This window comes from Rhyacophila brunnea, unplaced genomic scaffold (genome assembly GCF_057557595.1).
Source record: "Rhyacophila brunnea isolate RB1 unplaced genomic scaffold, BYU_Rbru_1.0 scaffold_7, whole genome shotgun sequence".
Lineage (NCBI taxonomy): Eukaryota > Metazoa > Arthropoda > Insecta > Trichoptera > Rhyacophilidae > Rhyacophila > Rhyacophila brunnea.
Window position 1 is genome coordinate 47320643 of NW_028233339.1, and position 22177 is coordinate 47342819.

A 22177-nucleotide genomic window follows, 5' to 3' on the forward strand; every position below is an offset into this window, starting at 1 on the left:
CACGAATTTTTCCACTGTATATCGCGTCGTATTCGTTATATTTTCACTGAAATGATGTTAAAATTTTAAAGTTGATATAAGTCAGCAATGACAAATACGTAGCACGCGTGCCCAACTTGGCACGCTTAAAGTTTTAATTAAATAAACAATAGTTTTCACAAAAGTTTTAGGATTCAAAAGGATTTGTAAAGTTAATAAAAATCATCAGCTATCTAGACCAGTGGTTCCCAAAGTTGACTGGGCTACGACCCATCTAACAAAATTTTCCAATCTTGGGACCCACCTCTTAGCTGTCTTAGAGAAAAGAGGGCATAAATATTGGTAATGCTCAGATTCCCTAGTGGCGAGTCGTGGAACTACTTAATGCTGTCTTATTTGTTCTAATTGAAATAAAATAAATATTTTTTATAAGTGTTACCAATATGAATGAAAGACTGTTGAAATAAGAAACACAACTTAAATAAAAAAAAATATTACTTAAATACCTACACCCACGATAGCCGCGTGGCTTAAGCGCCGGCCTATAGTGTCGAGGGTCCCAGGTTCGAATCTTGGGTCTGGCAAGTACACATATTGTTTTTCAATTTGTGTATGAGTCAGAGTATGGACTTAATAGGTTGAGCAAGTGGCTGACATCCATTTCTCGTAAAAATAAAATCTGTTAATACAAACCTTCACTCTGTGGGGGCCCATATGATCCTATTAGGATCGGACATGGTCGAAAGAAGAAAAGACCTACACCTGCAAGGTTTTTTTACAAAGTTATTTCAATGGGAAGGATGTATTTGTTTCTTACGTTTCTTCATTACAGTTTTAACATCAACTTCAACTTTAGTTACTTTTAATCGCAGTGAGTTTGATATATCCAATTTATTTCGGTATTTAGCTGAATGAAATATCAAATTTATCACTTCCTATTTTTTTAATTCATGTATACAAGTGGCGAGGGTCTACTCAATATTCGCTCGCGACCCATAGTTTGGGAAACCATGATCTAGACATATTCAATATGGAGATTTTCTTTTCGTACCCTCTTTATTGGATGTAATTAGAAAATATTGATTTGCAATCCAGTTGACAAAGGAAGATTCAGCAGCATGTATTAATTTGCAATCAACGACATATCAGCCTGATATAAGAAGTCTCGCAAATAACATGAAACAAAAAACCTCCAACACAAAATAGTGTGTTTTTAAATGTTTTTACTTTTCCTTATTTTCTGTCATTTTTTTATATATAACATTTTTTATATATTCAATAAACAATATACATAGTTACTAATCTACCTACTTACTTGTTTTTTTTTTCTATATTCAATAAATGATTTAGATTATATCGTGTGTACCTACATCTAAAAAGGAATGGTACGTGCATCGAATTAAAAAAAAATCGGCTTATTTTGGTACGCCGTGCAAATCCTATTTACCATCCCTGGTCGTATCAACTTCGTCCTTTAACATTGAAACTCACTATCAAACAGTGTAAGAATTCCTACATGTAACTAGCCCTTTACAGGCAATAATATTTTACAGTAATTATTTCAATATATATCTGTATTTCTGGCACCCAACTCGAGCAAGCTCAGCAGCTACATCTATCTCGGACAGCAGGTGCCCATAGACGGAAGCATGCACGATGAAATTGCTCGAAGAACAAAGCTGAGATGGAGTGCTTTCGGACGTCTGAATAGTATCTTCAAGAGTGACCTACCATTATGTCTTAAGCGTAGGGTGTTCAACCAATGTGTGCTACCCGTGCTCACGTATGGCTGCGAGACGTGGACCCTCAACACGAGAGATGTCCAAAGGCTAAGAGTCACACAGCGAGGCATGGAGAGGTGCATGTTGGGCATCACGCGAAAGGACCGTAAGAGAAACGAATGGGTTAGGAAGCAGACAAGAGTACGCGATGTAATAGACGTTGCCAAACAGCTGAAATGGAGATGGGCGGGGCACATTGCTCGCCGAAAGGACGGCCGCTGGACAAATGCCGTCATCCAATGGTACACAAGGGGTACGAAACGGCCACAGGGTCGCCCTAAAAGCCGCTGGATTGACGAACTGGTAAAGTTCGGCGGAAATACGTGGCAGCGAACGACACAGGACCGAGAGAGTTGGAGAAAGCTTGGGGAGGCCTTCATCCAGCAGTGGGTTGACCCCGGCTGATGATGATGATGATGATGATTTCAATATAACTATGTTACATTAATCTGGGTTAAATTTTCTTGATATCATTATCTTTAATATGTAAATTTATAGCTCATAATTATTATTTATCATAGTCAGGTTCATAAGTGTTTTTTTTATGATTGAGTTTCGTGTGTAAGTCCATTGTTTCAACTGAATTAAGAAAAATAAATTCCATTGTATCGTTTTCCCACGTTTTTAAAACGGCTATGCAAACGACCTCGTTCGTAGTCGTTAACTCTACTTGAGATATAATTATTTTCGTAAATAGTTTCTATAGGGTTGGATTTTAAAATACTGTCATTTTCCACAATAATCACTGATAATGATGATAATCAACAGGTATTTTGGATTTCACATTATAATAAATATATTACTCACTACCTTACACGAAAAACTTGAACTCATGAAATTATCGGCTTCTAAGGTACGATAGTTATTGTTTATTGACTCGATATGTGCGCGAACGATTTTATATATTATTTGTGTAATTTAAATCAAGATTAAAATCAGGGAACTCACACTGAATGGGAACTGTCTTACCCTACTGGGTGTGGTATTATAGGCTACTGATGTCGAGTGTGGAAACACGTGTTGAAGAATATGTTATTTTCAATAAATACGTCTGTATGATAATAATATGCTTTAAAGTGTATCACGTAAATGTAACGTGCATACATTATTGAGGGCAGTCGGCACGCTTTGTTATACATGAGTTTTATGACCTGGCTGTCACAAAGTACTCTGCTTCAAAACCTTGGTCCATGGCGATGGCTTTTACATTTATATTTATTAATATGTTCTGTGATTCAAATAATTTAAAATATTATAAAATTAATAACCATACAAAATGTTATTCCCCGATGTTCAACACTTGGAGTGCATTGGTTCACAATACCCTTAGTTTCTCCAGCACCGTATCTAAATGACAAGGCATAAGAAGAAATGTTCAGTATTCTTATCCATCGAGACATTGGACCGGAATAAACACCAACCTGTTTACTATCTGTAAATAAAATCTTCGGCCATAATAGAAGGCATCTGTCCCATGATTACTGTATTTAAAAAATAGACAGATTAATTTTATACAATGTCCAATTAGTGAGTACGAAAATAATTTTTATTGCTACCAAAGACAAGATAATATTTATTAGCATTATTGTTCAATTAATCTTCGCGCTTGTTTATGGTTATCTTCTGTGTTTTTATTGTATTTTTACAATCGCGTCCAATAAATCAGGTTCTGCCAGAAACGAGTAATTTTCTCGAATCGTATTTTCACACAATAAATTATTCCTATATTTTGCTTATCGCTGTCTTTGCTGGGGTTGTACAATTTTGCGAATATGAAAAATAGGTAATAATATAATTATTACATTCATATTTTTTTAAGGTTTCCAGTCAAATATTGTATGTACATTTTTTTATTATTATAATTTGATGTAGCCATATCGTGTAATGCCCTCACTTTATCTACCGCCCGTCGACTCGAAAAACTTTACAAATTGACACCAAACATCATTCAACCATATCTTTAGTTGCCAGTCTTCTCATCATGACATTACTACGTAAGTATTTATGTGAGAAGCATAAATCAAACGTGTATATGAACGTTTGTGTGGAAAGTTATTTAAAGTCACTATTTTATTTCTGACATTCATTTTTTGAATGTTATTGCCTCCGTTAAATTCGAAAAACATTAATAAACTGTTCCATGACAAAACAGAACAGTGACAAAACAGAACAACGATAAATATAACTATGACCTTTCAGGAAAAATATAAATTGAATATTGAAATTGTCCTATCTCTATTATGTTGATAGATTTTTAATAGCACAGGTTTTCAATACGCCTTAATAAATCAAATTATATACCTAATTTTTGCATTCCTAATCGCTAGAAAGCCTCAAATAAACGGGACTTAACTCGGTGTTGCCGGCAAGCTTAGGATATCTCATCTTAATCAATATAATATGTTCAAAATGATTGGGTGACTAGTTACAACGAGATAATGACCTAACCTAACCTGAATAGATTCCATACAAATTAATGTTTCATTTTTCCCCCGGCTGTTCTGTTTTGTCATGTTCTGTTTTGTCAAGTTCTGTTTTGTCACTGTTCTGTTTTGTCATGTTCATTTTTGGAAACTTATTCATGGAAATAATAATGACATGCTTGCACATACGGTGTCCAGGCTTTTTTAATACCAGTAATTATGCTATGATTCTAATATATTTTGGCTTTGGGCCAATGAATATTTTAACTGTTAAATAAATAACGAAACTATTATGTTTTTAATTGCCTCAATCGATTGCCAACTTTTACCCAAGATAATAAAAGTTAACTTCCAGTTTTATGAACCTTTCAAATTGATTTTTTCACAAACAAATTTCTCTTTTGTTCCTTATTTTATTTGATACCTAATATAGATTTGTTTTACATTTCAGTTCACGAGAATTGCTACCAAGATAACGGCGTCTCATACAAACCAGATAAACAGGTAAATTTAATATCTAAAACATTATTATATTTTGAGAGTGAATGCAGTGACGTCTCGTGTGGTTAGTCAGTGATGAATTGCTTGAAGGCGACACGTCCTTAAGGGAGGAATACAACAGATTCTGAGGTCTGACGAAAGTGACGACTTACGAATTCTACTTATCTTTGTTAATGTAGTAATTTAAATAAATGTATATCTTTTAGATTAATAAATTTACATACAATTTGTAGACTTATAATAGAAAAGGGGTGCACTTTGAGTCTGTTTATGGGTGCCACTTGCTAGGCACGCCACTGGGTAGCTGTGAGATCATTAAACTGATTGTCCCCTGGTTGGCAGAATTTGAAGTAAGTTTTTTTTTTCGACCATGCCCGATCCTAATAGGATCATATGGGCCTCCACAGATAGGTTTGTATTGACAGATATAGTTTTTACGAGAAATGGATGTCAGCCACTTGCTCAACCTATTAGGTCCATACTCTGACTCATACACAAATTGAAAACAATATGTGTACTTGTCATACCCAAGATTCGACCCTGAGACCCACGACGCAATAGGCCAACGCTTAAGCCGCGCGGCCATCGTGGGTGAAGTCAGTACCGCAATTATAAACGTGGGTATAAGAAATAACTCGCTTGAACCGTGGAACTGATCAAGGCGACAGTACTCACCCGGAAAGTGATTTACAATTTTTTTCTATAATTAAGAATCCAACATTATTAAACGTTGTATATAATATTCAGTTTTCAATATTTATTTTCATTTGCTGTGTAATAAGCAGTAAGTATATATTTATTTCAAGTTCTGATATTTGTTCCATACAAGATTCCAACACAAAACGTATTTTTTTTTCCAAAAATGGTTATAGACATCTGACAAAAATATGTAATAATAACTATGTAGATACTCTGAGGCGGACGAAACCGTCTTAATTTATTGATTAAAAGTGGAATAAGTACTACAAAAAAAAAATGCGTTTTATTAAATTAAACAACAATACAATGCAGTTCCACCTTCCACCATAAATTGACAGTTAACAAAATAGAAGAAATGTAGATAGAGTTTATTATTAATAATTACCTACAAGATAAAAAGAACTTTTTATATACAACGTTTTTAAATTTTCTGTTGAATCATATAAACTTGACTTGACTAGCTTAAACGATAAAAAAAATTCTACTTGATAGAAATAATACTGAAATGTCATCTTGACATGTTATATTGATTTCCATAGTAACGCACCTATATATTAATAATTTAGTTGCTAGGACCCTAGCAACCAATAATGGTGTCGAAATAACTTTTCATACAAAACAGAATTAACTGAAAATGAATTCAACTCTACTTAAAGATGGCTAAAAGTATTTAAAAAATGCATTGGCATCGTGTTCTTATATATTCTAAAAGTTTCAAATGTCTAGCTAGTCGGGAAGTTAGTTAAAAATCGATTGCAAGATTTGTACCGGACAAATAAGAATACGAGCTAAGAAAAACGTTGTAAAATACGTTGATCTACTGTCGTGATAGGAAGAAAAAAAGAATAAGTAATTGCATACAATGTTCCAAAGTTTAGAAAGTGACCTTTATTACAATGCATATAGTGTTCATTTTTCTATAGCTTGCGTATTGTTATTTATCTTTTTATTATTAAGAGAGAATAAAGTGACGGAACACACAGCAAGAAGCCGTCGATGCGCGCATGACACAGAGGGCCTAAACGGGACTTGCTTTGCGCACGTGTTTATGCCTATCGTGCCACGCGCGCATCGCACGGCTACTCGCAGTGTGCTTTGTCGCTAAGATTTGTATGATTGGCAGTCTAAAAATGTATGCGGCGTAGTATCATTTTATTTTTCACCCACTTCGTCCATCTAATACCTATGGCAATGGAGCCATCCCACTAAGTGGCTAACTGGTTTTAGGGCACCGTGAAACGGAATGTTTTATAACCATTAACGTATGTATTTACCTAATCTTAACAAGAAAATTAACTCTATATTAGCTATATGGACGTAATAATGATTGTGGAATAATACTGAGATATCTCAATGGACATTAATTGTTTGAAATCACTGTCAGTACGCATAAGTTAATTAATTGGTGAGGTTCAATGCACCACATCACTTAGCGTCAGTTTTACTGCAATTATAAGTCAATTATTATCTTCACTTTTAATGTTGAAACCACTTTCAAACAACTCAACCAAGCGTTGGACGCGAACACGAAAGACCAGTGTCGATTATTCTGGAGGCACGTTGATTCTTTATTCTTGTCAGACATTAAGGCTATACCTCAGTTGAGGCATGGTCTAAAAAGATCGCGGCTAGGCGATGCGCGGATTGCGGGTCGCGGATGCAAATGAAGCATGCCGAACGAAATATAATTTGTCATAAATCCAACGTGCGTCCATTTAATGTTCTTTTTATTTTTCTATTAGTAACAATAATCTCTATATATATAAAAATCTCGTGTCACAATGTTTGTGGTCGAACTCCTCCGAAATGGCTCGACCGATTTTTATGATTTTTTTAATGTATATTTGTTAGGTATGAGAATAAGTCAACAAGTATATTTCATACAGCTAGGTGATTAGTTTATCTCTATCCAGAAAATTTTTCTTTTATTTTTTTGACAATTTTTTTTTTGTATTTTTTTATTATTAAGCATCAAAAAATACATATAACCCCAAATTTTCACCCTCCTACCTCCACCCTCCCATTTTTAAATCTCGATTTTATTATTTTTATATGAACAAATTTAACCGTCGTTCGTGTTTCAAACAGAACGAAATTATTTATGTTGTTGAATGACAGATGGCGCTACGTCTGAGAAGAATTCAAGAGAAGCGTCGCGTCATTTTGACATTTCATTCGGCATACCACAACGCAGTGCGTGCAAAATTTTGTACGATTTATTTTAATTTATCTATTTTTGTGTGCGTATATTACAGTGCACAATGCCAGCTAGACGCAAGGGAGGCCATTTGGGCCGTCGAACGAATAAAGCAACAAACATGCAAAATAGTAGAGCAGAAAGAACAGACGAACAAATCCAATAAGATAACAAAAACGTGCGTGTGAGCATGTCGCAATCGTGTGCATTTCAATCACAAGAGGCACGAGCTGAACGAAATCAACAACGACAATTGGAACGGAGCCAAGCGCGCCGGTTCGTAGTTAACAAACGCAAAGCAAATGACGGACAACGCCAACAAGTACATCGAGCATTTACATCCGCTTCGTTCCTTCGTCTCGCATTCGAGTACGAGCCAGATATTGAATATTCCGCTCATCCGAAAGTGCTGATTGGTGATATGGACAAGGAATGTCCCCATTGTCATGCGCTCAAATTCAAACATGAGTCAGCCGGGATGTGTTTCGCATCAGGAAAAGTGCAACTACCAGAAATTGAGATACCACCAGAACCATTGAACGGCTTGCTCATCGGCACGGTTCCAGATTCAAACCTGTTCCTGATATCCATTCGCACATTCAATTCATGCTTCCAAATGACTTCGTTCGGAGCAACAGAAATAGTTCACAATACTGCGGCAAATGGTCAACAATTCCATTCTACGTTCAATATCAAAGGCCAAGTATACCACAAAGTAGGCTCATTGCTGCCAATGCCAAACGAACCACATACATTTTTACAAATCTACTTCATGGGCGGTGAAGACATCAATCATGTGGATGCACCTTGCGGCTACAATAACACAATTCGCCTTATGCCAGGCACATCGTCGGCAAACTGGATGCCCTATTGAATGAGCACAATGAATTATTGAAATCCTTCAAAGCACACATGCACGAATTGCAAAGTGACAATCACGCTATTGTCATCAATCCTGATAAAACACCAGCTGGAGAGCACGTGCGTCGATTCAATGCGTCTGTTGTTGATGGCATTGCTGGAATAATGGTTGACGACCGCACATCGACGCGAGAAATCGTCATTCGAAGAAGAAACAATAATCTGGAGTTCATCGCTAATACACACCGTTCATACGACGCTCTCCAATATCCGCTAATTTTCTGGAAGGGACAAGACGGATATTGCATAAACATTAAACAACGAGATCCTGTCACAAGTAATTCATTTATTATGAACATCATTACTCATTTTGAATTGAGAAAATGAATGGTTGGTGTTTTTTTGTTTTTATTTGCGGTCATTGTCTACAGCGCTCCATTCCTCTTTCTGTCATAGATCCCATCTCCACACACTTACGATACATTCGTTATTTTTTATTTAACAACCAAAATATTCACTAGAAATAATTAATATGGCAGAACAACGTTTGCCGGGTCAGCTAGTAATATATATTTATTGACATGTTTTCTTTTTCAAGTAAATCGGTAACGTTGTTAGCCAACTTTACACGATTTAAGAATTAATACCCCCGTCGCCATCACGAAACAAATTGACGTATTCACACCTCGACGTTCGCTCTCCGAATCCCAGCGAGTCCAAAATTTCGTCGCGCCTATAGTTGAAAATTATTTGCCGATTCACTGATGTATCGTCTTAAGTTGCGACCAGTGGCGGCTACTGCCTGCTGGACGGATGAATAATAATGCACGATGTCATTTAATTTTTCTCTGATACAGTGTCCATGATTAACACTGCTTACGTATCACTGCTTTAAACTTATCTACTTGTAACGTCACATTTAGGGCCAAGAAACTGAATTCTGGGATTAGTTTTGTATCATCATTAGTCGAGTCTATCCACCGCTAATTCTTATCGGTGCTTAGTTCTTCGTTGTTACGTACATCCATCCATTTCACGGGTTTTAGGGTGTCCTTGTGGTCATTTAGTATTTGTCCAGCAGTTTCCGGCCTATTGCTACTTAACCGGCATGCCGACCTTTATCACATGGCGCACTCTAGTCTGCCTCCTCATCTATTGCTTTCTTTTGTGGTCTTCCTGCGTTATGCCCATGTACCTTTTCAAGTCTCGTTGTGGTACTCGTAGTTGTTTGATCTCTATTACATTGAGGCCTTTCGCTCATGGAGAAACTAAAATCTGACGAACTGGTTGCTGACGGAACTCATAAACTGGCTAATTACTGATACTTCGCACACGGCGCTACTGCAACCAATTTGAAATTATAATCTCATAATCTCAAACTGTCAAAATATATATTAAATATAGAAAATATTGTAAGTAATATATATACAAAATATAATCGGGAATATTCTGGCAGCTTTTTATATTGCAATTATTATGCAGGCAGGGGAAATTTTGAAATAAAAATCGGTTCGCCCATCTTTAACTTTTCAACTTTCTTGACTTGTTATTGCTTGTTCAGTTCAGTTCAGTGCTGCCAATTTTGGTAAGAAAATATGATTTTTCATTGAATCTACTGATATTGTTACCACTGGAGACTAGGAGACTAGTATGTCGCGTCTCTTCAGTTTAGTTGAGAACGTTTTGAAACTGAGAGATGCCTGTCTTGCCGTGAGCGAGCCGCCATTTAAATACATTAGCTAGATTCTGGCTGGAATTTTAGTTTCAGTCTCGTCTTTTTTGAATATTCTCATGAGCGGAAGGCCTAAGGGTCCAAGTTTTACATGCATACGTGACCGCTGGTGGCACACATTGGTTAAACACTTTAGCCCGTAGACACAATGGGTGATCACCTTTGAATATACTATTCAGGCCCCCAAATACGCTCTACGCCAGTTTGTTGCTGCTATACATCTCGTCATAGACACCTCCGTCAATTGACATGAGATCGACGTAGATATTGGCCCGCTCGATTTGGGTGCCTTTGACGAGAGTCGCGTTTAGATTTTGTTTAAAAGATAACGTATTTTTGTAAACATAGAAAAGTAGGAAGTGTAGTATTGGCCGAAACAGCTGACTACTTTGTTTCAAAACCATTATGATTGAGCTCTACCACAGTTAGTTGGTGAAGAAAAAAAAATTGTAATTATTCCGCCATTGATTCAAAGAATAGCTAAACACTTCCTCAGTGAAGCTAATATTAACTGAAATATAAAATACTTAAAAATCCGTGTAACGTGACTGCACATCACAGAACGGAAAAGGTTAAACACATTATATTTCTGTTGCTTATTCATTGGTCACTGTTGAAAGGGATATTTAAATTCGCTCCGTTTCTGGCTCGTGTATTGAATATTTTGTATTCCGCGTTCGGTCGAGCCTTGAATAAACAAACATGGGGCGAAACATTTGATTGGGGCCACATGGTGACATAAAATTGACGCGCTGTCTTTCTTTACTCATCTTAACATGAGCTTTTATTCATGTAAATATTAACGATTCTTGAGTACTGGATTGAAATTATTTATTAATATTAAAATAAGGAAGATCTCTCATCACATCACTGTGTAAACAGCATAAGTATAATATTACATAGGTATCTGTGATGGGCGGACAATACATTCAAAAATACAATTTTCGCGAGATCCAAAACTATGTTTAAACGGTTAATTTTGATCCTTATAGTTTGTGGCGCATCTGGAGAGCTTTGATTATTGTAAAATTACCAACAAAGAAGTTATAGTCAAGTCCTCCCATCAAATATTATATATTTCGAAGAAAGAAAACCCTGATAGTAATATTGTTCCAACCAAGTTCCAACCGACAAAATCTATCAATTAAGAAACTAAGTCAATGATATTTTAGATTATTAATATCAAAATATTGTACTTAATATGGATGTTTACTAAGTATACTACGAGGGTGGGTCAATAATTCCTTAGAAAAAAGCATTAAAACAGTTTTTATTTTTGTATTTTTTTTTATTTCTCAACATAATCTCCTTGGAGCTCAATACACTTGGTTAGACGTTTCTCAATTTTTTTTAAACCGTCAGAAAAATAAGTTTTCGGAAGGTCCTCAAAATAAGCATTTGTCCGATCGATGACTTCTTCATTTGAAAAAAAACGTTGTCCACTTAGCCATTTTTTTAAGTTTGGGAAAAGGAAAAAGTCACTGGGGGCTAAATCTGGCGAATACGGTGGGTGGTTGACCAATTCGAACTTCAATTCTTCAATTTTAGCCATTGATCGTAAACATGTGTGAACACGGGCATTGTCCTGATGAAAGAGGATTTTTTTCCTGTTTAAATGAGGCCGTTTTTCTTCAATTTTGTTTTTTAACTGGTCCAATAAAGATGCATAATAATCCCCTGTTATTGTTTTTCCTTTTTCCAAATAGTCAACGAAAATAATTCCACGTGCATCCCAAAATACTGTAGCCATAACCTTACCAGCTGATTTTACGGTTTTCGCCTTCTTTGGACATGGTTCGCCTTTCGCAATCCACTGCTTTGACTGTTCTTTCGTCTCGGGAGTATAGTGGTGTATCCATGTTTCATCTACAGTCACAAAGCGACGAAAAAATTCATCCGGATTGCGTTGCATGAGCGACAACAGGGCTTTAGAGGCCACCACCCTATTGCGTTTATTGTCGACTGTGAGCAAACGCGGCACCCATCTTGCAGAAATTTTTTTCATGCTTAATTTGTCATGTAAAATAGAAATGACGCTACCTTTTGAGATCCCTGTAACCTCAATTATCTCACTCAACTTTAATCTTCGGTCACTTAACACCATATCGTGGATTTTATTGATCATTTCTGGTGTAGTCACCTCTACAAGACGTCCTGAGCGTGGTTCATCCTTTGTTGATGTACGACCACGTTTAAATTCATTTAACCAGTTATAAATAGTTGCAAGTGAAGGAGCAGATATGCCGTGAACTAAATCCAACTCATTTTTTATTTCCCTTGATGTTAACCCTTTTATATTAAAATGTTTAATAACAGCTCTAAACTCAATTTTCTCCATTTTCCATTTTTCCATTTTCCACAAGCAAATTTTTTTTTAAATGTACGAGAAACACACAACAACCCGACCAATCTGATTGAAACTTCGCAGCATACTGAATCGGTAGTGCCGCTGCATGAAAACAAACCGCTTACAGTACTAGTCGCGCCACCTGTCGGTTTTTCTAAGGACTTATTGACCCACCCTCGTATCTTAATCAATATACATTAATATTAATACTATCGACCGAAGGTACTTGATGGAATTTGAATTTAAATTCTAATGGATTTAAGTTTTGTACTCAAATGACAAACGACTCAAATGGAATAGTAAAACACTTAAATACATTAGAATTTTATATACATTAGCGCAGTACTTCTCAAACTGGGGGCCGTGGAGCTTCTGCTAGGGAGCCCCGAAATATTTCGAAAAAAAATCATAACGTGATCACTGGACGATACCTGATACAAATCAACCAAAATCTCGAGGTCGAATTTTTACATGATCACATTACTTTATCCGATATGGATAAGAATTATTGTAGAACTTAGTAATGAACATCTTGACAAAAAATCAGATCTTTCTTGCCACTTTAGTGATGAAAAATGGATGTGTGTTTTGCTTCATTTTGGCGGATTAGTAAATGAATTGAATCTTTCCGTTCAGAGAAAAGATATCCACATTTTAATTCTGAATATCAAACTTCAAGCTCTCTAAAAAAACTTTCTTCGTGGTCAAGGGTACCTATGAATCAAGGATACACTGACACGATTTCATACTTGATTGAGAGTGAATTACCACCAACGAATTATCACTCTCGACTTAGATTAAAAGTGTTCTACCTACTTGATCACATTGTCGAATCTGAACGATTTTTCAACATATATTTCCCAAACTTAAATAATACCAAAAGTACAATTATTGTATAAGAACACCATTTTTGCTAAATCCTTAAAATATGATCATATTACGTGTGCAGCTCAAGTAGAATTGGTTGTTATTAGATCAGATAATTCCCTAGAAGTCGAATTTAATGAAAGTGTTACAAAATTTTGGATAAGGTGACGGGAAGAATATCCGTCAATCGCAAAGGCAGCATTGTTAATTATAATTATTCCTTTTGCGACAACATAATATCTACCTATGGAAACAGCATTTTCATCGTTACTGCTAGGTAATAAAAAATAAACACAGGTTGTGTGTTTCAACGGAGACTTTGGAGCAAACCACAGAACAGATAATAAATAGAATACCGATAGGCTATATTCAATACGCCACATATTGATGCAGGGTTTTGAATGTGTGAGTGTCCTACGAAAATGAAGCACGCATTATGCACGTGCAATAGTGTGTGTAATACACCAATATTAAATGAGCGTAAATGCATAAACCGAGAGCAGTTTTCAGTATTCGACGTAAAACGTATTCTTGACACGTGTGTAAGTTTAACCCGGATTCTTCCTTACTTGAGTCGGTTACCTGCTATCGCCTTACTCGTTATGTATTTCAGTTCCCATTATTTCTGAGTTCCCTGGAGCAAACCCTGCGAACTAGTATTTCAAACATTGTACCGGATATTGATTTATTACGTAAAAATATACAACCACCCCCTCTCATTGTTTTTGCAGGGTATAGCTGTAATAAATTTAAAGTTTTTTTTTTTAAATTTTTACTTTACAAGCAAGTACATGAAATGTTCTATTATTTTTAATAAAAATGTACCTGCTTAATGTTAAATAAAGTACTATCGGTCACTAAAGACTTAAATTTTTGTGGTCTGTCCGTGCCAACCGCGTTTTGTAGTCGCTGCAGATTGGTAGGAATTATAAAAAACAACCTCGTGTTCGTAAAGATAAGATTATTGTGATTTCTGGTTCATATATATCAGTTATGCCACTATAGCATCTTGACCCGAAGCAGCGGAAAACGGGCCCTGATATTTACCTATCGATATTTTAAAGTTATCATTAACCAACTGATAAAAACATCTTTTATTTTATGTTAATTATAATTTCCAATATTATACGACATTAAATAACGTCAAATATTATCAAAGGAAACAAGAAAATATAGTTTTTTTCAAGACAAATTAATTTTAAAATTAATGCAAGTAGTTGTCCCATACAAATATTGACGTCGATTTTGGTTGGATTTACCTTTATCGCCATTTATAAAAAAATCGTTATTAATTATTTAGCTATAATATTGTGCCAAAAGTGCATACAACCCGACCTACTGGTGTTTAATGGTACCTAAGGTTCAAACTAATCGGACATAGGTACATACTATTACCCCCTGTTTCGTTTCAGCATCGGGACATAGTGAAAGCACTCGGTCGCACTATTTTCCTTCGCCCAACCTCCCTTGCTATTTCAGACCTACAGCGCGTCGTAATTATTGTCAATATACTTAACGGCCCACATGCTCGTCGTAGGTCAAAATTGAGTTTTTATTGTATTTTCAAACCATGATCCTGGACACTCCTTAAACGTTGTAGATAATCTATTTATATAATTTTGAAGCCTTATTATCCTTTATAGTTATTTTAAACATTTGATGACTGCATAAAGTATTTTTGTTACATAAAATAGTATTCTTTTCAACCTCTCGCTCTAATGTTTTAGAATATAGTCATATTTCGGTACATAACTGTGCAGTGGTGTTAAGATTTTTTACATTTATTAATTTTTAAACGCATTTATAAAACCATTAGTATAATTTATGACGAGATATTTTTTGTAAAATATTCACGATAAAAAATTATATTGATAATCTCTGTGATCCCAAATTTGACAAGAATTAGGCATTTTATTATTCAAAAAATCGGCAAGATTAACACATTTGAAGATGATTCTAAAGATACTTATTATAAGCTATGCCTTTGACCATTCAAGTGTGATAAACATCTTATGAATAATGATTGCTTTATAATAATTATTGACCTAAGAATAAGGTAGTGTTTTTTTGAAATACGCCATTTCTTTTGTCATTCCCCAGTGGTTAAGCTACAACATACGGCCGTAGCCATAAATTGACAAATTATAATTGAAGTAGGGAGTAAAATGATATTGACGCGCGTGTTTGAACATGTACCGTTTAAAAAAAAAACAAATTCGGTTAGGTACATGTTCAAACACGCGCGTTAACATAATTTTACTCCCTACTGTAATTATAGTTTGTAAATTTATGGCTACGGCCGTATGTTGTAGCTTAACCACTGGGGAATGGCAAAAGAATTCAAAAAAACACTACCTTATTCTTAGGTCAATAATTATTATAAAGCAATCATTATTCGTAGGATGTTTATCACACTTGAATGGTCAAAAACATAGCTTATAATGAGTATCTTTAGAATTAACTTCAAATGTGTTAATCTTGCCGAATTTTGAATAATAAAATGCCTAATTCTTGTCAAATTTGGTATCACAGAGATTATCAATATAATTTTTTATCGTGAATATTTTACAAAAATTATCTCGTCATAAATTATACTAATGGTTTTATAAATGCGTTTAAAAATGAATAAATGTAAAAAATCTTAACACCACTGCACAGTTATGTACCGAAATATGACTATATTCTAAAACAGAGCGAGAGGTTTAAAAGAATACTATTTTATGTAACAAAAATACTTTATGCAGTCATCAAATGTTTAAATCAAATATGAGGGATAATAAGGCTTCAAAATTATATAAATAGATTATCTACAACGTTTAAGGAGTGTCCAGGATCATGGTTTGAAAATACAATAAAAACTCAATTTTGACCTACGACGAGCATGTCCCCCCTTAATAAAATTATTGTAATATGACTGAGTCAATCGATATTATGTATTTTTCTAACAAAACTTTCATTGACATTAACTTGACCATACTTTATAGAAATCTGTTAGTTTTAATAATATGGCAGTAGTTACTAGAGAGTGGTGCATATTTGAGATGAAACTAAACCAGAATGAGCTTACGAACAAGACAAGTTACTTTTAGTTTCTATTTATAGCAGTTTAATTATTATTTTGAAGTCACTATAAAATAACTGCAGCCCAAGCGTGGGCTATAAATATAAAATAAATATAATCTTACCTAGTCGTTTTTACTTTTCCGTCTACAATTAAATTGTTGAAAATATTTCCAATAAATATTTCCTTTCACTCTACGCTACTTTATTTATGCAAAGTTAAAAAATATGCAAATAAGTTTTATACGGAGGTCTAATAAAAATACAATATTGACTTTGTTTTATTGCGTGAGTTATATAAAATGCGCTAAAGGCTTTGAATAAAATGTATATCAATATTACATGTTGACACATTGTAAGGATTCCGATATATGCGGATTCGAGTCCCGCCTAGCACGAATATTGTTTCCAAGTAGGTATGTTCATGAAATGTTCCGAAATATGTGTTTTAAGATTAATGCTCCGCCTGTCAGAGGCATCTGGCGGAAAATACGATCCTTTTTAAAGTGTTTTAAATTATTAATTAATACATATTATTTTATAATATGTAGTTACATCTGTCATTAAAATGTAGTGTTCTCTAATGCAGCGTAGATATTTTTGAATTATTCATCGTTGGAACGTGTTTTACAATAGGTATTGATTGTATTCTAAAAAAAACCATCGATTTTTATAAATAAAAATAAAGATTTGTTTTAATGTAGGTATTTAAAATAAAATATACATATTTAAACTATAAATTATTCAAATTACTTCATTCGCTCCATTAGAGAAAACTTGAAATAATAATTAATTGTAATAATAAGATGGCATCTTTAACAATCAAAATCAATAAATTGTCTCAAATTGCAAGTTTCGTATTTTCCCGCTAGCTGCCTCTGTTAGGACATTCACACTAGGTACATTCGTTGGTTATTGATTTCGATCTACTTAAAATCGTTCACGAAGATTTAGTTTTACTAGTTTTTAAAAAATATATTTTTTAGCGGACGAAACCGGTCCTGGGTGTTATAAATTTATGTACTTAAATAAAATACTTCCCAAGTGATTTGCTATATAATAAAAGATACTATTTTTTAAAACGCTTGTCAAAGTATTATAATTATTATGAATAGATAATGTAGGTAGGTACATTGAAAATAAACGATACCTACATTATTTGGTACCAAGTAAAAATATTAGCATTCGGCAGTATTTTTTAAAAATGTTTATTCACTGTTACCAACTGACAAGGGTAGGAATTTAAATCTTTAAGAAGCCGTTATGAATGAATTGCTATTTGAAAGGAGATTCAAGATATTATATTGTTTAAGTACCTATGTAGTTTAGTAAAAGCAAGTCCCCTTCCGTTTCCCACCATTTTTGGGGTAGGAAACTAAATTCGTGACCATTGCCTAGGGGCCTCGCGCACACGCTCCAGTCGGGCCTCGCACTTACTAAGACCGGCTCTGTGTGTGCACAAGAAAGATTTAGTGTATTAAGTTTGAATATTTATCGCGCCTTGCTCCATCGGGGCCGGGTCGAAAGTTATTGAGCAAAAAGTCCCGATGACACAATATTTATTTATGTTATATTGAAATGTTTGTTTATTTCTTTACTAACAGCTGGCAGAAAAACGAAGTCGACGATGCAACTGGGCCACTACGGCACAGGGTCAAAGGATTATAAAATAAATAAAATGAAAATTAAAAATATAATGTAACAATATGCAGTGTTGCTGCAGGTTAGCGATAAAGTTGTCGAACTGGTTTGTAAACGTTAATTTATGATAATTCAACAGGGATGTTGGCAAAAAGCGAGCAAGTATGATAATTAACTTTTTTTATTGTGTTAGCTATTCAAATGCATAATAAAACTGCAAAAGACTATTGGAAAGCAGTCGAAATGGTCGTAGAGCATTGCTATTCGGCTAATCTTAATCAAACATCATTAAAATCATTCCACTAGAAAGTTTGTTTTGGACCATAACACACTAGATGAAGTCATTTGAATATGTTATATTACAACATTGAGTGATTGAACAATATGTGGCTACATTATGAAGAATAATAAAAAAATCCACATAGAGCCAAGCCGAGGAGAGAGAAGGTTGTCAGACGGCGAAATCCTCCCTAAGTCATGAAATAAGTCACGAAGAAGAAGAAATGTTGATATATTTTTATATATTGACACATTGAAATAAAGCGGTCTGTTTTTACGTACGTATGGCATATCTGCTATTCGCGATTTTCATATTTCGTTTTGCAAATCAGTGGCGGCTCGACGACTTTCTAGGTAGTGGGGTTTAGCCATTAATTATTAAATATACATACCTACATACTTTCTCATATTTTAGATTTTATAGGTATGATAATATGATTTTATTAATGAGGAAATTAATAATAATTGGAACAATAAAATAATCATTATCTGAGTCATTACTTAATCAAATTGAAAAAGCGTCCTTAAAAATATTCACCTAATTAATAATAATTATTATTATAGACTTACCATTATCAATTTTGAATAGCGACATACAGCGAGGGGTTTTACTCACCTAGGGGTCATTCGATTCGCTCCCCAGTATGTGTATACTAACGCTAATACATTTACATCCGTTGTAGAACGAGATTTGTACCACGACGACGGGATGGGACTGAGTGACCCCAGGTCAGCGAAAAATAGACGCCATAGATTTTTTTTAAATGAAACATCTGACGGTATCACTGTGAAAAAGAGAAAATTATGTAATAACATCATGATGTTATTACATAATTTACAATCACTGCTTTATTTATTTTTATAAGTAATAATAATAATAAATATCTATACAATTGCGACGGGTTTAGATGGATAAAATAACTTAAATAGTTCATTTAATCATGTAATTAAGTAAGTATATTATGACAATGATGAAAATATCAGACGTGTATTTCTGACATGATAACAATGTGGGGATCGTCCCTACGAACCCTTAAGGTAGAGCCGCCCCTGTTGCAAATATTTGTCATATAATAATCATAACTAGATTTTTTTAAGACAACACTTGGTGATTCTGTTGGGCCGGTCATTTCTCAAGATAAAAGACACCCAGCTACCAAAGAGGGACTTCTTTAACAGACCAGAAGGAAAAGGGAGGCCTATTTTGAATTTTTGTTATTTTGAGTATTATGCAGTTTTTTGTGATTGATATTCGGGCCGGTTGCGTTTGCTTAGTTGCTGGGTATACAAAGAGGTTTTCAAAAAACTGTGGTAACAAAAGGTATTAAAAACATAGGACTTTTCAACCTCAACATAATTTTGGCAACAATGTGATTTAATGTGTCCGGAAATTTGTACGTATGCAGTTGGCCGTATCACACTTCACCGTGAAACGTTATATCGGAAATATATGGTCGTATATCAAAGACCGTCCAACCTCTTTGGGTCGTATAGTACATAATTTCCCTGTGCTATTCTCTCCCCGGCACTTTGCATTAGAAAATAACTTTAAACTCAGTCAGAGCTCACTCTGTAGCTCACGCGTAGCAACCTTAGTCCTGGGTATCTCCTCCTAGGACATTCCCGGCCTAAAACTTAACTAGATGCTTCACATCGCCAATGTAGGGCCACGAGATACGCCCGATTAAGACCGGGTGTGGTGCGTGGCGGGTTTTGTTTTGGAGGGATTAACTTCAATGTGATAAAATTCATGTCAAAATAAAACACGGTTCTTGGCGGCTTACAGGAAGCCAGCGGCAAACAAATTTTGACAATAGTCGATATACTGCGTTATTTGTTAGGTTAAGTTAGATTAGGTTAGGTTAGGTTTTCATTCTTGTATTCATGAATTCTGCCAAAATCGGCTATGAAAATTGAATTATTGTTCATATTGAATCTAATAAAATTGGAACATTGTTGTCTGCAATGCTCATCGAACAACGTGTATTTTTTCCATCTCGGTGCAATAGAGAGGACCGTACCGTATAGTATACGGTCATCTCTCCGATAAGAAAGCTCACGTCGGACTTTGCTACGGTGAAAATATGTCATCATCATCATCAGCCGGGGTCAATCCACTGCTGGATGAAGGCCTCCCCAAGCTTCTTCCAAATCTCTCGATCATGTGTCTTTCGCAGCCACGTATTTCCGCCGAACTTTACCAGTTCGTCAATCCAGCGGCTTTTAGGGCGACCATGTTGCCGTTTCGTGCCCCTTGGGTACCACTGGATGACGGCATTTGTCCAGCGGCCGTCCTTTCAGAGAGCAATGTGCCCCGCCCATCTCCATTTCAGCTGTTTGGCAACGTCCATTACATCGCGTACTCCTGTCTGCTTCCTAACCCATTCGTTTCTCTTACGGTCCTTTCGCGTGATGCCCAACATACACCTCCATGCCTCGCTGTGCGACCCTTAGCCTTTGGACATGTCTCGTGTTAAGGGTCCACGTCTCGCAGCCATATATGAGCACGGGTAGCACACATTGGTTGAACACCCTACGCTTAAGACATAATGGTAGGTCACTCTTGAAGATACTATTCAGACGTCCGAAAGCACTCCATCTCAGCTTTGTTCTTCGAGCAATTTCATCGTGCATGCTTCCGTCTATGGGCACCTGCTGTCCGAGATAGACGTAGCTGCTGACTTGCTCGAGTCCGAAAAACAGTTCCTCATCACTTTTGTCTTTGAGACATTTACAGACATTTGAGACATGAAAATATGTAATACGTACAATTTACATGTATCCGTGATTTAAGGCTATTCATGTTATGAGAGGAGTAGAATTTACTTGTTCTTTACCCTGACATAATAGAGAATTGTTTTGTTTATTTTAAACGACGCGTCTACTTTTTTCACTGCGAACTTTTTTTCCATTAAACTTAAAAACACATATATAATATTATATTGTGTTATTTTAATATTAACATATTATGTGAGTTTTACCTACGTATGAAATTATAGTCTGCTTTACCTAACGCTAACCTAAAGCACGCATGTTTTGCCATGTGTCACTTTCGTTTCCGCGCACAATTCCTCAAAATCACCATAATATTAGGGTAAAAAATATTTAAATTTCACGTTTGCATTGCCGACTTATCTATCATCCGTTTCTTTTTCTTTTACACGGTGGAAATGCCTGACGTAATATTTTATGATATGATAAAAGTTGAGCTCTACTACAAGCCTGTGAGAATATTTGATCGCTTACTGTGTAGTGAAGGCAATGAATTTTACCAACTTTTTGCAAGAAGTAGCTGTTTTTTCTCACTCTCTTATTTTCATGGCATATTCTATACCGGACATCGGCGATGATGTTTGGCCATTTCCCTGTCTGCTGCTGCCATAAACAGGATTGGAGTGCTGATTATTCAGCCAATACGTTCTCCTTCCAGCATGAAATTTGGAAATTCGCAAGCATTCAATATACTATATTATATATTAACAACATATTTAAATTATGTATTTTATAATGTTTAGTACTCCTTGCATAATGTTCGATTTGTTTTTCGTTTTCGTATCCATCAATGTCAAGTATCGTGACTCCTTTCAAATGTCATGTTATTTATGTCTCCAGCGATCCCTGCGTTCAGCCATCTGCATAGCTGAAGTTATATACATAGGAAGATACTGTAGAATCCTTCGTGTCAAAAATGTCGTGATATTTTAATAAAATACTAGCTGACCGGAACAACTCCTTACGTGGTGTGGTGTCAGATTTGTTATTTACTAATGAAAAATATCATTTGGTCATTGGTAGTAGTAGAAATGTAGC

The 22177-nt window shown here is 35.2% G+C and overlaps 1 protein-coding gene across 1 annotated transcript in view; it reads left to right on the plus strand.

Annotated features, from left to right (window-relative positions):
* Window positions 1–22177, plus strand: part of corn (microtubule-binding protein cornetto) — a 164200-nt gene that overhangs the window by 106151 nt on the left and 35872 nt on the right. The window contains exon 3 of the mRNA XM_085958377.1: window positions 4635–4687. The gene's annotated coding sequence lies outside the window, so the exon portion shown is untranslated. The remainder of the gene's footprint in view (window positions 1–4634; window positions 4688–22177) is intronic.